This window comes from Heterodontus francisci, chromosome 30 (genome assembly GCF_036365525.1).
Source record: "Heterodontus francisci isolate sHetFra1 chromosome 30, sHetFra1.hap1, whole genome shotgun sequence".
NCBI lineage: Eukaryota > Metazoa > Chordata > Chondrichthyes > Heterodontiformes > Heterodontidae > Heterodontus > Heterodontus francisci.
The window spans coordinates 36,642,609-36,657,963 of NC_090400.1; the positions used below are offsets into that span (position 1 = coordinate 36,642,609).

The window sequence follows — 15,355 nt, forward strand, 5'->3', positions numbered from 1 at the left end:
AGTGTGGAGGGGGAAGAAGTGTTTGGGCCTCAGAGGGGTTGGGAGCAGTCAGGACATTGGGTGCACACGATTAAGCCTCGGAGTGGAGCCATTTGGACCTTGGTGGGGAGAAGCATTCGGACCATGGGGGAGAGCATTTGGGGTTTTGGAACAGGTGGTGGGTGGGAGCAATCATGGGTTGGAGGGATCACGATCGATGGTCGGGAAATGGGAGGGAAGAGATCAAGTCTCAGGAGGTATCAAGGTGGGGGCAAGGTTGGCGAGGGAGATTGGGGTTTGTGGGGAGGGACATCTGAGGTTGGGGCCAGGGTCTTGAGGTTAGAGGTCAAGGGTCTTGGGGCCAGGAGTGGTGATGATTGAGACGGTGTTTGTGATCTAACTAGAGTTTTGTACAATTTCCACCCATTTGAATTCCAGGCCCTTTGAGATAAAGGCTAATATTCATTAGCTTCCTAAATAATTTGCTATACCTATCCACTAGCTTTTAGTGTTTATTTACATGGACTGCTAAATCTCTCAGCTCCTCCACAGTTCCTCGCTTCTCAGCATTTAAAAAATACGCCTTTCCATTACATCCCAGACTAAAATCTTCTTTCTGTCACAACTACTAACACATCTATTTCCATCCAGGGGTAGACACCTCACCAACCCAATGTGCTCTACTAGGTTAGAGACATATTCCTGTGGGAATCATTGGTTGCTTCTAAGAGTATGCCACTCATTACAGCACTAATACAGCAGAGAGTATCATGACACATGTAAACAACATGTAATGAGGATATCTGAAGGACATTTAGAGCTGGATTTTCAGCCCCTGGCAGAGCTGTGAACGGAAGTGGACAGGAGCTAAAAAAATAACCTTGCCGGCCAGCATGTCAGTTCCCCACTTGATCCAGCCTCCTGGCCATTTTTGCGGAGGTGGGATCAGGATTGGAAGAGCTACCCACCTGCACTCAGCGGGTCGCTGATCAGGTTCATGATGAGCCTAATTGAGACCAATTAAAGGAGGCCGACTGGGATTTTCCAGTCGGCATCCAGGTTCCCGCAGGCGGTGGGGCCAGTTTAAGTGCCTAGAGGCAGCCTCCTGGTGGCAGAGTGGGGGGCCAGCACTCCAGACTGACATAGAGGCCCTCACTGTCTGTCTGGGTGTAGCAGCAGACTGCCCTGTGGAGGGGTTCCACCACTACCGCCCATCCCCTCTCTAACCCCATAGTGGTGGCCTTGGCTGTAAAAGCCATTTTTTAATATAAGATTAAATGCTTCCATTTTGAAACGCCCTCTCTCTTACTTACCTTCCATTATGGTCTGCTGCTCCTTTCAAGCTGGGAAGCCTCTGATTGGCACAGCAGCTTTGAGATCCCGCCCATTGTCCTTAATTGGATGGCGAACCAGGTCAATTAAGGAAGCGCCCCCTTGAAAATCGCAGTGAGTGACTGTTTCCTCCCCGGGGGAGGTGTTTGAGACCTGGAAACAGTCCCAACCTCTATTTCCCACCCCGAGAGGGAAAATTCAGCCCTTAATGTCAGCGGATGGAGCTTTCCATCTTGACTTGAAAGTTGTTGTTAAGTACTGGGAGTTAATTGGTGATTGAATTGATTTTTTTTTTTTTTTTTTGGAGGGCATTAGATTGAAAAAAACATTTAGACCAGCAAAAAAAGAACAACAATATTACAGCAGGAGATCAGGCGAACCTGTGGGCATTAATTTCTATTTTAGGAATCTCACTTCACTTCATTCTAATATCAGGTTGGCTCCTGACACTGGATCTGGGCTGTTTTCTCAGTAGAATTGCAGCATTGTTGCAAAACAAAAATATTTTGTACTGATGTTATAGTTAAATGTTGCCTTAATATGCAACATAAGTTCCAAAAACCATCATCAGACACTACTCCAAATCGTCTATTGGATTGAAAGCAATTTAATTCCTCTCATTGTACTAATGGACAGTTACTAAAAAAAAATAAATTACTCCTGATTAAAATCTTTCCATTGTAGATCCAGCCATAGCCCTTTACTGTTTGCAGTTCTCATCTACACAACTCAGTTTATTGACAAACCTTTTACTAATTAGAATTTACCTGCTCAGTATGGTTTAATGGGATCCATATATCTACAATTCCTTTTCACTGCTGCAAATGTTTGACTAACATTGCATAATCCTCTACTATGAACATTGAATAGATTCAGCTGAAAAGGAACATTTCTGGCTTCCACCTAGTCATTCCCATCATTTCAGATGTGCTCAACTTGGTGCAGAATGATGTACTGTGGAATGCCACAGCGCGTTAGTCCTGGATCAAGCGCTTACATTAAGAGCCTTGGTATGGGAGGATTTGTTATCTTAAAGTGAGAAAAATGTAGACGTTGGCCTGAACTTCCTTAGACTCTCTGCCGCTGCACCACCGAACCTTTAATTTATTTTCACCTATTTCAGCCAGTTTTCTCCTGTCTCTCCTCACCTGAAGGTCAAGGCTACAGTGTGATTTCAAGTCACTTTCCAGTACCTTATTTGAGTGGTCTTTTTTCATCTGTGAAGCTGGTTATTTTATCACAGTCAAGTTTCATTCTGTTGCTGACTCCAATTCATTCTTTTGTAAGATCCATAAACTGCAGAACTCCTTACTTCTCGTTCTTCCTGTCTTCCTTCAAACTACAGACTTTCATCATCTGCTCATTACTTTTACCTTCTTTTCTCTAAGTTACAGCCTTGATGGTGTCCTGCAGTACATAAATTAGTGCTTCCCTTAAAAATGAATATTTCCCTGGTGCCCCTGAACTATTGATGTAGTGGACTGAATAAGCAGTGTATTACTGGCCCTGTGGCAGTGGGAATGGATGCAGGGGGTGGAAACCAGTCCAGTAGTGGGGCCACATCAAGCTGGCTTCCTGGCGTCATCCTGCTGCCAGCCAGACATCTCAGATGTGGGCGGCCAGACGGATCTATCTTAGATGGAATGGCGGCTGGCAGATAATTAAGGCTGTTAATCAACCCGTTGTCATGCCATTTTCCTCCAGAATTCACATTTCGCAAGGGGCTCAAGGGATGCTCAGCTTCTCACTTCCTCAAAGGAGATGAGATCACAGGTGAGTGGTGGAGGGAAGTGGAAGGCATTGCTTGCAGCTGTCTGCTGAAATAGGCAGGCTTCTGGCAAAGACGTGAAGGCTGGCAGGTTTGGAGGCAGTGCAGACGATGAGGACAGAGTGAAGGGCTGCTAGTGGAAGGGTGTCTCCAAGGTCAACTGCAGTGACTGGAGGCAGGACTAAGTGCATGAGAGGCTCATCATTGTGAAGCCTTCATTTACCAATGGGGGCTCTGCATTCAGAGTTTGAATCCACCAGCGAGGAAGAGAATGGCAGAGGAATGGGGTTGCAGCCTCATGGAACAGGAGAGCTCCAGAAGCTTAAGGAAGAGATGAGACATGGATGAGGAGGGCGCAAGGGGGCAAGAGGGCAGCCTGATGTCACAGAAGGTGCTACCGGCTGAAAAGGTGTACCGTCAGAGACTCAGCTTCATCGAAATTTCTGAGCACCAATGTCTCCGAAGACTGCTTCTATCTGAGCAGGTAGTGGCCGAGTTGTGCAGTATGCTGGAGCAGGAGTTGAGTCCATTGGGAAGTGGCAGACACCCAGTGCTTGTTGCAGTAAAGGTGACGGTGGCACTCAAATTTTTCCCCTGTGGTTTGTTCCAACTATCAGCTGAAGATCTATGTGGCATCTCTCAGTCAGTAGCCCATCGCTGCATTAAGCAAGTGATAATACAATGTACCATCGGCTGGCCAGGTTTACCATTGATCAGGCCAGTCAGGCTGAGAGGGTAGTCAGCTTTGGGGCAATAGTGGATTCCCTCAGGTGCCAGGGGTAATCGACTGTACTCGTGGTCATCAAGGCTCCCTCAGAGCAGCCAGGCACCTTTGTAAACAGGTAGGGCTTCCACTCCCTGAATTTGCAGGTTGTCTGTGACCACTGTAAGTAGATCCTGCACGTGTGCACGAGGTTTCCAGGAAGCTGCCATGTCACATTCATCCTTCGACAGTCCCAAGTGCCTCAGTTGTTAAAGCTACCCGAACATCTTCGTGGCTGGATCCTAGGGGACCAAGGGAAGACATGGCTGCTGACACGTGCACACAACCCCAGCACATAAGCAGAGGACACATACAACTGCTGCTATGTGACTACAAAGGGCACCATCGAGCAGGCCATTGGTCTTTTGAGGATGAGGTAAGATGCCTCGACAGACCTGGGAGAGGCCTGCAATATGCACCCTCAAGGGTATCCTGCATTAGTGTCGTCTGCTGTACATTGCACAACCTGGTGCTGCAGAGGGGAGTAGCAGTGGAGCTGGAGGACCACACTGAGCGCGCCACATCCTCCTCAGAGGAGGAAGAGCTTGAGGCACCTCGACTGCTGCCGGCCGATGGAGATGCCGCCGCGGGGCACAGGTCACTGGGTAGTGACATACATGGCAGGGAGACTCGCAACAACTTTGAGCTCTCCTGCCATGATTTAACCCTTTAAATTAAATTAAACCTTCTGGAAGATCTTAATGTCCAATAATATCAGTTACTCTAGGGCCCTTCTTCCCTGGTTCTCGTTACTACAGAAGTCCCTAAAAAAACACTACTTACTTTATTTGAAATAAACTTTTCTTACCTGAGATACTTATCCAGCTATTTAGAGTTATTCTGTAACAGCAGTGACTCACCAACCAATCACGTTGCAACTCTCCTGTGACGTCACTGTTGGCTTTTTTTTTCAAAACTCCGGCGCGCTGGAAGAGCTCCTCTCTGCTCCGCTCCCAGATGTTAAGAGACTGGGCCTCGATCCTCGGGCTCGATTTATAGGCTCCCCTCTCGGAGTTCTCCCCACAGGTCCGCTCCGCTCCCGGAAGGTAAGAGCTTAATGAGTACTTTGTATCGGTGTTTACTAACCTCTCCAAGTGCCTGTTGATATTTTTCCCCGATCATTGTTTCTAAAACCTTACCCACCACAGATGTTAAACTGACCAGCCTCTAGTTACTAGGACTGTCCTTACACCCTTTCTTGAATAAGGATGTCACATTTAACACTCTCTAATCTTCTGGCACTTGCCCTGTATCTAGGAAGGATTTGACGATTATGGCAAGTCCTTCCACTATCTTCACTCCCACTCCCTTTAGCAATCTGGGATGCAAGCTATCTGGACCGGATGACTTAGCCACTCTAAGCACAGCCAGCCTTTCCAGTACAACCTTGGGGCGGCACAGTGGCGCAGTGGTTAGCACCGCAGCCTCACAGCTCCAGCGACCCGGGTTCAATTCTGGGTACTGCCTGTGTGGAGTTTGCAAGTTCTCCCTGTGTCTGCGTGGGTTTCCTCCGGGTGCTCCGGTTTCCTCCCACATGCCAAAGACTTGCAGGTTGATAGGTTAATTGGCCATTATAAATTGCCCCTAGTATAGGTAGGTGATAGGGACAGGTGGGGATGTGGTAGGAAAAATGGAATTAGTGTAGGATTAAGATAAATGGGTGGTTGATGGTCGGCACAGACTCGGTGGGCCAAAGGGCCTGTTTCAGTGCTGTATCTCTAAACTAAACTAAACTAAACTAACTCTCTCATCACCACTGCATCACGAGTTCAGGTGCAACGGGCTACCAAAATTTTAAGTCCTCTCCCTGAGGCGGCCTTGTTATCCTGCCATCAAATGGGCGGCACAGTGGCACAGTGGTTAGCACCGCAGCCTCACAGCTCCAGCGACCCGGGTTCAGTTCTGGGTACTGCCTGTGCGGAGTTTGCAAGTTCTCCCTGTGACCGCGTGGGTGTCTGCTGGGTGCTCCGGTTTCCTCCCACAGCCAAAGACTTGCAGGTTGATAGGTAAATTGGCTGTTGTAAATTGCCCCTAGTGTAGGTAGGTGGTAGGAGAATGGTGGGGATGTGGTAGGGAATATGGGATTAATGTAGGATTAGTATAAATGGGTGGTTGTTGGTCGGCACAGACTCAGTGGGCTGAAGGGCCTGTTTCAGTGCTGTATCTCAAAATAAATAAATAAATGCCCTTATCACCTTACTGGCCCCGTTATCACAAAATGCGAAGGCCTTCTGTCAACATTGGTGCTCATCATCCATCTATTTGAATCCACATCTGGTCAGGACCAACTGGTGCAGAAATAAACACACGATTCGTTAATGAGTACATCACAACACCTTTAACTCTCATCAAACATGTGAGGCTCCTGCAGTGAGCAAATAATTATTGCCCAGTGAAACCCAAGGGCTAGTCAGTGCATTTATGTTCACTTAGCTGTGCTTCTATGGGGTTCTCTCTCTGCATCTGGAGTTGATGTGTGGGCAGGCTGCTGCAAGTCTTGCTCCGGTGTATTAGAAGCTGTGGCGTGGGTCCTCTGGGCGCTTGAGCCCTCCGGGGGGCACCGGCATCTGTGCAGAGGCCACCTCAGTCATTAGAACAACATGCAGCATTCGTGTCACCATCAAAAGGGCCAAGGATCTGCCACCAGCAATCAAAGCTCCTTGAGAGGAGCCCCCATTGCCTTCAGCTTGCCCCTCCTCAGCCCTTTCAGGCCCCACATGCACTTCCATGGTTGCCTGTAGTGGGGTCAGCTCCTGGCAATGGGGATATATGTTGCTCATCCATCGCTCCACACATTTTGTGGTTGCGGCTATACTATGGAGGTCTGTGCGCACCCATTATGTCCAACCAGAGCTATGCTCTGTGGGTGGAATTTTATTCTGGTGACAAGGGTCCCAGTGGCAGGCCGGAAGGTAGGGGGAGACCCCACCTCAGCCTTCCATTGGGCCCCTGTTGCAATTCCATGATGGGCAGGCAATTAACTACCTGCTGTCAGAGACACTGCCCCTTTAAGGGACGTTTCCCCCCTCCAGAGCTGCCAGCCAATCAGAAGGCCAGCAGCTGTGCAGTACTGACAGCCCATCCAGCACCTTAAACATTCACTCCCTCCACCACCGACACACAGTGGCAGCAGTGTGTACCATATACAAAATGCACTGCAGCAACTCACCAAGGCTCCTTTGACAGCACCTTCCAAACCTGCAACCTCTACCATCTAGAAGGACAAGGGCAGCAGTTGCATGGGAACACCACCTGCAAGTTCCCCTCCAAGTCACACATCATCCTGACTTGGAACTATATCACCGTTCCTTCACTGTCACTGGGTCAAAATCCTGGAATTCCCTTCCTAAGGTCTGCAGCGGTTCAAGAATGCAGCTCACCACCACCTTCTCAAGGGCAATTTGGTTTGGGCAATAAATGCTGGCCTGGCCAGCAACGCCCACATCCCATGAAGGAATTTTTTAAAAAGTGCCACTGGGAGCAGCCTCCTGCAGTACCGAGGACGTTGGAGACCCCAGGAGAGGTAAGTGGGGTTGGTGTCGCCAGGGTTATTTAAGCAGGCCCTGGCAACAGGGTGAGGTGTGGGGTTGGTGAGGATGGGGGCTATTTTCCCTCAGGGTAGCGATCGCCATTGTGGGGTGCCCTCTGGAGGCCCTGGATTGCTCCAAAAGTCGGGACACCCCTGACCCGGCCAGGAGGCTGCCAGGTCTCACCTGGTGGCGGGCCCCTCTGCCTTCTATTAAATTTTAGTGGAGGTGGTAAGAAGTCCTTAAGTGGCCATTAACCATCCTCGGCCTTCCCCACCCTGGACTAAATTGAAAGATGTCGGGAAGGCGACGGGAACTCTGCCTCCCAGCATCTGATGCAATTTTATGGGTCCCCCTGCCCCCGTTCCCTTCCCTAGGGGGCAACATAAAATTCAGCCCCATGTGTCTCCATGAGGATCGCCAGTCTCTCAATGGCCACAGGCGAGAGATATGGCACCATTCATGGCATGGTTGGACTCCTCTATAGTTTGTGCATGGGAATGTACAACCTCTGAAAACTCTAAAATAAAAGAAAAATACTGCAGATGCTGGAAATCTGAACGAAAAACAAGAAACGCTAGAAATACTCAGCAGGTCTGGCAGCATCTGTGGAGAGAGAAGCAGAGTTAACATTTCAGGTCAGTGACCCTTCAGAACTGGTAGGTATAAGAAATGTAAAAGATTTTAAGCAAGTAAAGTGGGGGTGGGGCAAGAGATAACAAAAGAGAAGGACAAGGTCACAGAATAGCTGACCAGAAGATCACGGAGCAAAGGCAAACAATATGTTAATGGTGTGCTTAAAGACAAAGCATTAGTACAGATAGGGTGTTAATTGACTGAAAACTGAACAGCCACAAGCACAAACATGAAAAAAAACCAGTGGGTAGGCACAGTGGAAACAAACTGAACAAACTAAAATAAAATAAACACAAAAAATAAAAAATAAAAAATAACTAAAAATAAAAGTAAAATGGGGGGCCCGTCATGCTCTGAAATTATTGAACTCAATGTTCATTCTGGCAGGCTGTAGTGTGCCTAATAGGTAAATGAGATGCTGTTCCTCGAGCTTGCGTTGATGTTCACTGGAACACTGCAGCAATCCCAGGGCAGGGATGTGAGCATGAGAGCAAGGGGGTGTGTTGAAATGGCAAGCAACCGGAAGCTCGGGGTCATGCTTTTGGACTGAGTGCAGGTGTTCCGCAAAGAGGTCACACAGTCTGCGTTTGGTCTCCCCAATGTAGAGGAGACCACATTGTGAGCAGCGAATACAGTATACTACATTGAAAGAAGTACAAGTAAATCGCTGCTTCACCTGAAAGGAGTATTTGAGGCCTTGGATAGTGAGGAGAGAGGAGGTAAATGGGCAGGTATTACACCTCCTGCGATTGCAGGGGAAGGTGTCGCGGAGGCAACGATCCCTTCGGAATGCTGACGGGAAGGGATGTGTTTGGTAGTGGCATCACACTGGAGGTGGCAGAAATGGCGGAGGATGATCCTTTGCATATGGAGGCTGATGGGGTGGAAAGTGAGGACAAGGGGAACCCTGTCGCAGTTCTGGGAGGGAGGGGAAGGGGTGAGGGTAGAGGTGTGAGAAATGGGACGGACACAGTTGAGGGCCCTGTCAACCACAATTGTGGGGGGGGGGGGGGGGGGGGGAGTGTGGGGGGGGGGGGTGTGGGATCCTCGGTTGAGGATAAAGGAAGACATATCAGAAGCACCGTCATGGAAGGTAGCATCATCAGAGCAGATGTGTCAGAGACGGAGAAACTGGGAGAATGGAATGGAGTCTTTACAGGAGGTAGGGTGTGAAGAAGTGTAGTCGAGGTAGCTGTGGGAGTCGGTGGGCTTATAATGGATATTAGTAGACAGCCTATCACCAGAGATGGAGATAGAGAAGTCGAGGAAGGGAAGGGAAGTGTCTGAGATGGACCATGTAAAAGGTGAGAGAAGGGTGGAAATTAGAAGCAAAGTTGATAAGGTTTTCCAGTTCAGGGCGGGAGCAGGAAACGGCGCCGATACAGTCATCAATGTACCGGAAAAAGAGTTGGGGGAGGGGGACTGAGTAGGACTGGAACAAGGAATGTTCGACATGTCCCACAAAAAGACAGGCATAACTAGGGCCCATGCGGGTACCCATAGCGACACCTTTTACTTGAAGGAAGTGAGTGGAGTTGAAGGAGAAGTTGTTCAATGTGAGAACAAGTTCAGCCAGGCGGAGGAGGGTGATGGTGGATGGGGACTGGTTGGGCCTCTGTTCAAGGAAGAAGCGGAGAGCCCTTAAACCATCCTGATGGGGGATGGAGGTGTAGAGCGATTGGATGTCCATAGTGAAGAGGAGGTGGTTGGGGCCAGGAAACTGGAAATTGTCAAAATGACGTAGGGCATCAGAAGAGTCACAGGTGTAGGTGGGAAGAGACTGGACCAGCGGAGAAAAGATAGAGTCAAGATAGAAAGAAATAGGTTCAGTGGGGCAGGAACAGGCTGAAACAATGGGTCTGCCGGGACAGTCCTGTTTGTGGATTTTGGGAAGGAGGCAGAAGCGTGCTGTCTGGGGTTGCGGGACTATGAGGTTGGAAGCTGTAGAGGGAAGATCTCCAGAGGAGATGAGGTCAGTGATAGTCCTGTGGATAGCCACTTGATGTTAGGTGGTGGGGTCATGGGTCCAGGGGGATGTAGGAAGAAGTGTCTGAGAGTTGGCGCTGAGCCTCTACAAGGTAGAGGCCGGTACGCCATACAACAACAGCACCACCCTTGTCTGCAGGTTTGATGACAATGTCGGGGTTAGACCTGTGTCTCCGGAAACTCTAGATGTTCGCACATTTCATACTGCTGCTGAACATCTGCTGCTTTGCTGATGACACCCGAGTCTTGCCATTTGCTTGAAGCTGAGCATCACTGGGCTTCTCTTCACTCCCCTGAGGGGTAGTGACCGCCACTTTCACTGCCTCCATTACCTCCTTCTGCGCGTCTGTGCAGTGCTCACCACATGATGCCACCCATTCTACACGTGTGACACTGCCCACCGACATGAGGGTATCTGCACTCATGGAGGGTATGCTGGAATGAAGTGACACTGTCTCCACAGATGGTGGTGGATCCAGTGGTCCAGGGCTCTCGTCTCTGTCTCATCCACTGCTGGGCCTGCTAGAGAGACATGATTTATGTGAAAGAGCTGTTCTTTCAAATGACACTTGGTGCCTCCCTTTGATCAGGAGCTTCCAGTGGTCTAAAGGCCCATGCAGACGCCACAGCTCACACATGGTCAAGGGATGATGGACCCAACCATCACTTTACTCACTCTCCATGGGCTCCACACTAGCCTTGACCTCAGTGACTGGCTGACCTGCCATGACCCATCTGATATCCATTGCCTCCTCCTCCATCAGCACTACCACAGCGATGAATGGCACGCCACCTCCTTGCATTCTGAGTGTGCTTCTCCTGCAAGCACAAACATATGCAGTGTGACTCCTGTCTCATGGCCCATCTGTGCAGCTCACTCTGAGGCACTGTAATTGGGCAGCAGTGCGCCGCTGGGATGGCATGGCGAGGCAGCCATTCATCCATCTTAACACAGCATTCATCCATCACTGGCCATGGGGTTTGGGTGCACATGAACTGGGCATCTCAATGCAGACGTTCATCACTGGTGAACCACCTGGCCTCACATTTCATGAGCCCCGTTTAATTCATGCTGGGCTTCCAGTTTGCAATTCTAAACACCACACTCCTTTCCAGACCACAGCAGGTCATTAAATCTCTTCCGGCTCTGGGCCCATGATCTTGCAACCACCCTGCAGCTACCGACAGTCTCGGCTACCTCCAGCCACGTCTTCTTTGTGAGGCTTGGTGGCCTCTTGCTCCTATCAGTTAGAAACAGAACTTTCTCTGTTCCCTTGCAACCTGCAGGAGCACTTCCAGGGAGGTGTTACTAAATCTTGGGGTGACCCTTCTTCACAATGAAGCCATTCCTCTGCAGCCTCCCTTGCCCAGCACCCCTTCCTCAGGGCCCTGTGTCTGCAGCCTGCATTTGAAGAATGTTAGGACTAGGGCCCGCCCACCATCCATAATTGGCTGGTTCCCCCACCTGCCGGCTGATCTTGGCAATATCAGTGAGGAAGTCCCGCCACCAGCCCGTGCGACCAGATACGTCCCCACCTTTGGGTCGTCCACACGAACAGTAAAATTCAGCCCGATGGAAATGATTAGCCAATGATCTGTGCTTGTAGAATGCATATTTCCCAGGGAAAAAAGGATGAGACCCTGAGACTAGTTATAGTCTATATAGTCTACAACATAGACTATGTTATTCCATAATTTCCAGGACTTCCCCTGTCTGCGAGGGGCTGGTTGTCTGCAATGGGTGGCTAACCCTGATTGTGCATATAAGATGAGAGAGGATTGCCTCTGGAGGCTTTTTGGCAGTTTTTGACAACAATCAGAAGGTCCAAATCACAGTGGCCATAGCCACTACTGAAGGCCTCTCAGACCTGCAACATCGGCAGACCTTCCTCTGCCATTTCTAAGTTGAAGGCCCTGTCAGATGGAGAACCTGTGCTATAGTGCACATGAGTCATTTAAATGACCTGAATTTTGAACGACGGGTAGGGTCAGGTCATTGTAGTGAAGCTATCTTTGAGTATGTTTTGCCTAGTGCCCAGGTGTAGGGAGGGGGGAGGGGATGCTGGGGGAACAAGAAAATTCCCCCAAATACCATACCAACATCATGGGGGACACAGTAAAACATCAGAAGAGGTTCTAAATACGTTGAACTTGGTAATGTTATACCAAACTGCCATCGTCCAACTTACTAAGATTGGGGCATTACAAAAAGAGAATGCTGGCAATATGGAAGTGGGAGTGTGAGAGCTGTTAAATGTGAATCACATTCACAAATGTTGGAAGTAACAATGATTTTGAATATAATTTGGTGCATATTGTATCATTTACAACTGCTTCTTTAAAGTACTTCAAACTAGTGCCTATTATCTTGTTTCTTGGTGTATTCATGAAAAAGAAGAGGCTGGAGATGTACATGACCAGGTCAATTGTTTGTATGCGTGTCTACCTATTGTGCTCAAGACTCATAGAATTACAAATTACTTCTTCATCCTTTAATCAATGCAAGAGGTCAGTGCTTTGAACAGTCCAATTTTAGAACAGGCCTACCTAGAGCTTCAGTGTACTTGAAAAGAAATCACAAAAACAAATGCAATATATAATTAGTGCAAGGATTTGTTGAGTTCAAAAAGTCAATGCTGCAAAGAAAGTTTTTCTTCTTGGCTAATTTAGATGAGATAAATATGTCAAATGTTAGATTTGCTCAATGATTTTCAATCTTCTCATAGAGTCATAGGGTCGGATTTTATTCCGGTGACCGGGGGTCCCGACGGAAAACTGGAAGGCGGAGGGAGAAACCGTCTTGGCCCTCCGTTGGACCCCCGTTGCTAATTCACTGCCCGCTGTTGGGAGGCCGTCTCTTTAAAGGACAAGCTTCCTCCTCCAGAGCTGCCAGTTAATCGAAGGGCTGGCAGCTCTGTAGTACCAGCAGCACCACTGGGAGTGATGGCCACTGCCAGTACTGCAGGAGGCCCTGCAGTACTGAAGAAAGGAGAAGACCCCGGGACAGGTAAGTGGGATCGGGATTACCCGGGCCAGTCAGGTAGGCCCCGACGACAGGGTGGGGTGAGTGATTGGTGAGGGTGGGAAGGGAGTCTTCCCGGGATGGGCGCAGAGATCGCCATCGGGTGTGGAGGGGCCCTCTGGGAGCCCTAGATTGCTCCCAAAGAAGGGAACCTCCGACTGCACTAGGAGGCCACCAGGTTTTATCTGGCCGTGTCGCCCTATGGTGGCAGATCCCTTGTCTTCTGCAAAATTGAGGTGGAGATGGGAAGAGGAACTTAAGTGGTCATTAATTGGCCACATAAGGGCCTCAATTGGCCAGGGGCGGGAAGGCCGTCCTCGGCCTTTACCACCCCGGACAAAATGGCAGGGGGCCTGGACAACACCGGAAACAGAGCTCCCTGCAATTTTGCTTGACCTCCTCCTGCCTCCTCATCATTGCATGGCAGAGAATTGGAAAACTAGTGCGCTGTTGCCATCAGACTGACTGTCTCCAAGAGCAGCACAAAATTCTGCCCATGGAGTCATTACGTCACAGAAGGAGGCCATTCAGCCCATTGAGTCCATGCTGCCTTTCTGTAGAGCAGATTCTCTGAATCTTGATTTTTTTTTTCTCTGATCAGCGTTTCATCCCTGAGTGTTTTCTTTTTCTCTGCACTGTTCTATTACTTGCTAACACAGAGCATCCCTTAGCAACAAGGAATGGATAAACAAGGCCATGGACTGTGACTTTCTATATTCAGTCTGGTTATGCCAATCACACAGCCCTGTTACAAAACAACTACAGTCTGCTGAATATTTACTGCAGAAATGTAGCCAAAGTCAGTCCGATGGCAACAGGGCCCTAGTTTTCCAATTCTCTGCTGTGCAATGACGAGGAATGGGGTTATACCTCGTAATTCTGCATGTGGCAAATATCAGGAAAGTCAGTTGGAGGCCAAGTATTTCATCACATGGAATGGGGAAAGCATTGAGAGGGGTAGATTACCCTGAGTTTAAATTGCTCCACCATTGGTGACCATGCTTTCAGCTACCTCGGCCCTAAGTTCTGGAATTCCCTCTCTAAATCTCTCCACCTGTCCTTCCTCCTTTCAGACTCCTTAAAACCTACCTCCTTGACCAAACTTTTGGCGATCTGACCTCATCAATTTATGTGGCTTGGAATCAAATTTTGCTTTATAGTATGCCTGTGAAACACCTTGGGACATTTTACGACATTAAATAAGCTATATAAATACAAATTGTCGCTGTTGTTTCATTGTTCTTCTTTTGCCTAGAAAACTTAAACTGAGTCGCCAATGGACGGAGAGCTGTGCCCTTATTTGTCACTTGAGTGGATGGTGTGCTAACAATTACCCCTTAACTATGGTTTATTGCAGCAGAGATCACATAAACTGTTGGCCGTCTTTTGCCTGTTCCAAGATGGGGGCAAGCCATCATATTGTCGACTGCATTCAAGTGAAACCCAGATGGAATATTATTTACAAGTTATGTAATTACATAGAATCAGAAGTATGCAGCAATAAACTAACAATACTCAAACACTCAGGAAATTTTATGTAACACTAAATGGGCGGAGGTGGAGATCCTATGTAAAGGATCTCCAATCAGGTTCTGTAGTTTTAGGCCTGTAATTTGAGTGGATGCTAAGTTTTCTTTGCAGGGCCTGGAGAAACACGTCTCCCCATCCTGGTCCCACAAGGCAAATTTTTAAAATGAGGAAAACCACTGACTATTTTTGGGTTATTTCTGACTGTGGCTCTTTTTCCGACTAAGTTGGCCAGAAGGGAAGCCACAATCCACATGCAGACCTCTGGGTAAATTAGCAGTCCAGCTGAATGACTTGATCTGCATATTTACAAAAGATCCCCATTGACTTCCAGTAGCTGTCCCTCTTGTCTGCTCAGAGGAGCAGGTGAAGATGGGAACCTGCGGGGAGATGGTGGCACGTTGACTGGTAAGTCCCATGGGCAATTTTAACTGGCAATCCAATTACCTCCAGGTGGGCAGGGTTAAAATCATCAGAATAGCATTACTTAACTCCTGTTGGTGGTCAAGATGTAGCTGAGCTTTATTAATTGGGTCATTTTAGGTAGACTAGAACCAAATTAGGCAGCACACATAAAAACCAGAGAAACAAAGCTAATTCTTGAATGTGTAATCTTGATTCCTACAGCAGTGAGCAATTCACTGCAGACAGAGATAGACAGCACTGGACATTAGGCTGCCAAACAGTACATTATCTTTCCTGCTAAAAAGATCAAGTCAATAACTCTGTCAAACAAACTTGATTAATTTTGCCTGTCTGTACCTGACCAAGGTCTCTTCATTTAAAACCATTTATCTCCATGTCTGGTAATTCCA

The 15,355-nt window shown here is 48.4% G+C and overlaps 1 protein-coding gene across 1 annotated transcript in view; it reads left to right on the forward strand.

The window, feature by feature from the left end:
- pitpnm3 (PITPNM family member 3) overlaps positions 1 to 15,355 on the forward strand; it is a 493,326-nt gene that overhangs the window by 215,437 nt on the left and 262,534 nt on the right. The gene's annotated exons all lie outside the window — the stretch shown is intronic.